This window comes from Rattus norvegicus, chromosome 5 (assembly GCF_021556685.1).
Source record: "Rattus norvegicus strain SHRSP/BbbUtx chromosome 5, alternate assembly SHRSP_T2T, whole genome shotgun sequence".
Lineage (NCBI taxonomy): Eukaryota > Metazoa > Chordata > Mammalia > Rodentia > Muridae > Rattus > Rattus norvegicus.
The window spans coordinates 17144293-17148787 of record NC_141538.1 but is presented as its reverse complement, the minus strand read 5'-3'; the positions used below and the strand labels follow the sequence as shown (position 1 = coordinate 17148787).

General features: G+C 39.0%; 1 pseudogene; it reads right to left on the bottom strand.

The window, feature by feature from the left end:
• Positions 1-1113: 1113 nt before the first annotated feature.
• Pramel7-ps2 (preferentially expressed antigen in melanoma-like 7, pseudogene 2) lies at positions 1114-2492 on the bottom strand (annotated as a pseudogene).
• Between the last annotated feature and the right edge of the window lie 2003 nt (positions 2493-4495).

Sequence of the window (4495 nt, the reverse complement as noted above, 5' to 3'; positions counted from 1 at the left end):
ACACACACACTCACACACACAAACAAACACACATACACACAGATACACACACACACACACATACACACACACATGCACACACACAGGGGGGGAAGGGGTAGGAGTAGAGAGAGACTTCGAAACTATTTTTTTTAATATGACTTTTTCTGAAGATTAGATCTGTTCACATCTATATCCTGTTTCTTGATTGAGTTGTTTTCTTTCTTTCTTATTTTGATTTGGCACATTCTTTATTGATATCTGATTGTATAGACATAAGGGAACATAATAAATAGACTTAGGCCCATGTATTATGCAGTTCCTAGGGACTGGAAATTCTTTTAGAGAGGACAGGGACTACTGGAGTCCTTAATGTTCAGGAGGCTGATCAGAAGTTGGAAGCCCTGAAAACCAGAGTCTTACTGTCAGGTGGTCTACAAGCTGGCCTTGGAGGTTATCTGTCAGCATCCTCATTAATCTCTAAGTGGGGCGAGGAGGATGAGTCATTCAAGGCCAGTCTAGGCTACAATGCACCATTAGAAAGATAAAGGATTAAAAAGGGTTGTTGAGACCCCATTCCTTTGTTCTTCATTATTTTCTTCTGTGTCAGCTATCTTTGATGCCTGGGCAACTCTTACTAGCCTGACTACCCTGGATTGCAATCTGCTGCCTATTCACCAAACTTCCTTTCTCATGATTTGGCTTTGCAAACATTACTACCTTGTTGACTTTACACATGACCCACTGGGCAGCTGCAGATGTGGGGATGTCAGAATAGCTTAATTGTGCATTGAGAGGTTGTATGAAACAAGAGGTTAGACAACAGAGTATCCCTCCATTACTGTGTACAAGCAAAGAAATGTCCTGACTACAATCTTGAGGACAAATTTAATGACTGAGAAGCAGAGAGAATATGAGGTTTTCAGGATCTGACCATAATTTCATAGATAGGATAAAGCCAGCGAAGAGTCATTCCTGGCAGGAGTTTGGACCTTTTTGTTTGCATCACATTGAGAAATGTCCAAAGCCATGTGTTTGGGGTTCTCTAAATGAGAAATGAAACACTAGGAATTAATTTCTTAGTACCCAGAAGGAATACTCATTATGTTATTCCTGGCACTCACAAAGTCCGACTTACTTCTTTTCATAGATATAATGTGTATCACAGTCATAATAGGAATAGGAACCAAAGCAGATTGACTTGGGATGTCTTACAGTCATGAGTTCGTCCATGAACTCATCACAAAGTTGAAAAAAACTCTCTACTTTGACATAACCCAACACAAAATAGACATCTACTGAACCAGGGTACATTTTTATGATCACCTGGCTCAGGTTGGTAGTGTGGTGCGGAAAGTTCTTCAAGACATCCATTGAGATGTAATTGTCACACAAATTGATGCTAATGAGCTGGGGGCATTTTGTTGGGGCAGGCAGAAGGATACTGAGGTAAAAGTCATTTATCTTAGAGTCTTATAATTCCAGAATCTTCAGTGTGTCTGCAGCACTCTCTAAGAAAACTTTTAAAGGCATGACATTCAAGTAAGTTAAAGTGGAACCTTTCAAACACAGGTGTTTAAGTTGACTGTAGTTCCAATGCTGGGCAAATGACTCCAAGTCTGACTGAAGAGAACTGGCACAGAGTGATCTTAAGGAACACCATTGGGACTGCCAGACACCTGAACAACTCTTTCATGTGGTCTGTGAAAAAAATATACATCATCAATAGTGAGATGCTGGAGACAGCTGAGTTTAGACAACAGAGAAATGATCTTGGTGATGTTCCCCTCTTTCTTGGGTGTGTTAAGTACTTATTCCAAAGATGTGTAGTAGAGTTTCTGAAGATTTCTCATCTTGATAATACAAGCTACAAATTTTGCCAGTTTGTACAGATTCTCTGTATTCAGTTTGCATTCCTGATGAATTGTGACTGTAAAAATTTTAACATATTTCTGACCTTGGATACTTCTATTGCTCCCATCTCTAACTTCTCAGAGTATAGATGTAAGAAATCCTTTTTCTCCTCTGTCCACTGCAACAACTGTTTAGTGTTTATCTTCATGCAGAGAAGATATGAAGGACAAGTCACTGAACACTCTTCCTTGTGTATCTTGAGTGGCCATCCATGACTTGATCCACAAGCATAGTTTCTATTAAGGGTCTCTAACCTCTTCTCCATCTTGCATATCTGAGGAGGCACAGTGTCTATTCTTCAGGTCAACCACATAATGGAGTGATACTTCTGTTTCAGCTATGTGTCTACTCCATGCAGTGTAGCCTGAAAGGTCTCCAAGTTGGGGTTATTAATCAGCAACCCAAGATGAAGGCAAGAGTAGGTCCAGTATTCCACCAGTACCTTAATCATCTTTGCTTTTCTTTAAGTGTCAGCTTTCTTGAACAGAGGTGGGAAGAACTTCCTTCTAGGTACTCCAAACAGAGATGATCACTACCTCCTTCCTCACCAGGCTTTGTGAAGACAGCTTCAGGAGTATGGATGGGGCATTAAAAACCATTCTAATGAATACTAATGATCCTAATTAGGACACAGGTAATAGACTCCAGAGATCTGAGTGTCTTCTCTTAGGCTGTTTTCTTGATGCTTTGGTTTTTGTTTATTCTTTGTTTAGTTCCATTTATACTCTAGGTACTAACCCTCTATGAGATATGTAGTTGGTAATGATTTTTACCATTTGCCTCTTCACTCAATGTCATTTTTACTATAAGGACGTTTTTTTGACTTCCTGAGGTTCCATTTATTAATTTCTGGTCTTAATCCTTGTACTTTTGGAGTCATTAGTCAGTATTGGGTGTTATATTGAGATCCTTATGGACTTTTATATGTAGGGTGAGAGGTAAATATCTAGTGTCATTCTTCCACACATAGCTTATCCTGTTTGACCAGCATCATTTGTTGAATATGCTCTCTTTTCTTTAATTTTTAATTTTGGCTTCTGTGTATAAATCAGGGGGTTACAGAAATATGGGCTTACATATGGGCCCACAGTTATAGTATACCAATGAGTGTATCTGTTATTATGTAAATTCCTTACTACTTTTGTTATTATATGTTTGTAGCTTTGCTTGAAATCTAGGCTGATGGTTCTTCCATCAAACCTTATTATTGATTTGATTTTCCTAAATGTTTTGAATTTCTAGAGTAACTTTATGAATTTTTTCAATTTCATTGAATTACTTCATTGAAGATTTAATGGTGATTTTGTTGAATCTGTAAATTGCTTTAGATAAGACAAGCATTTTCTTATATTAATTCTACCAATCTAGTAGCATAGAAATCTTTCCATCTTCTTGTGTCTTCTTCAATTTCTCTCTCTCTCTCTCTCTCTCTCTCTCTCTCTCTCTCTCTCTCTCTCTCTCTTTCTCTCTCTCTCTCTCCCCCCTCTCTTTTGTTCCTTAAAAGTTTTCATTGTACAAGTTTTTGCTTCCTTGGTTAGATTTATTAAAATGTATTTATTTTTGAGACTAATGTAAATGACATTATTTTTTTTCCTTCTCTTTCTTTCTTTTTTTTTTTTGAGGATGCTTCAGTCTTTTTTATTGATTTTTTTCTCCATCTTTATTAACTTTAGTAATTCTTATTTACATTTCAATTGTTATTACCTTTCTTGGTTTCAAGGCCAACATCCCCCTAACCTCTCCTCCTCCCCTTCTATATGGGTCTTCCCCCCCCCCACATCCTCCCCCCATTACCACTCTCCCCCATTCACTGGGGGTTCAGTCTTGGCAGGACCAAGGACTTCCCCTTCCACTAGTGCCCTTAATAGGCTATTCATTGCTACCTATGCAGTTGGAGCCCAGGGTCAGTCCATGTATAGTCTTTGGGTAGTGGCTTAGTCCCTGGAAGCTCTGGTTGGTTGGCATTGTTGTTCATATGGGGTGTTGAGCCCCTTCAAGCTTTTTCAGTCCTTTCTCTTATTACTTCAACGGGGTCCCGTTCTCAGTTCCATGGTTTGCTGCTGGCATTTGCCTATGTATTTGCTGTATTCTGGCTGTGTCTCCCAGGAGAGATCTACACCCGGTTCCTGTCAGTTGGCACTCCTTTGCTTCATCCATCTTATCTAGTTTGGTGGCTCTATATGTATGGGCCACATGAGGGGCAGGCTCTGAATAGGTGTTCCTTCTGCCTCTGTTCTAAACTTTGCCTCCCTATTCTCTCTCAAGGGTATTATTGTTACCCTTTTAAAGAAGGAATAAAGCATTTGCGTTTTGTTCATACTTCTTGAGTTTCATGTGTTCTGTGGATCTGGGGTAATTTGAGCATTTGGGTTAATATCCACTTCACAATGAGTGCATAACAAGTCTGTTTTTTTGGTGACTGGGTTAGGTCACTCAGGATGATATTTTCCAGTTTATCCATTTGCCTATGAATTTCATGAAGTCATTGTTTTTGATAGCTGAGTAGTACTCCACTGTGTAGATGTACCACATTTTCTGTATCCACTCCTCTGTTGAACAGCATATGGGTTCTTTTCAGCTTCTGGCTATTATAAATAAGGCT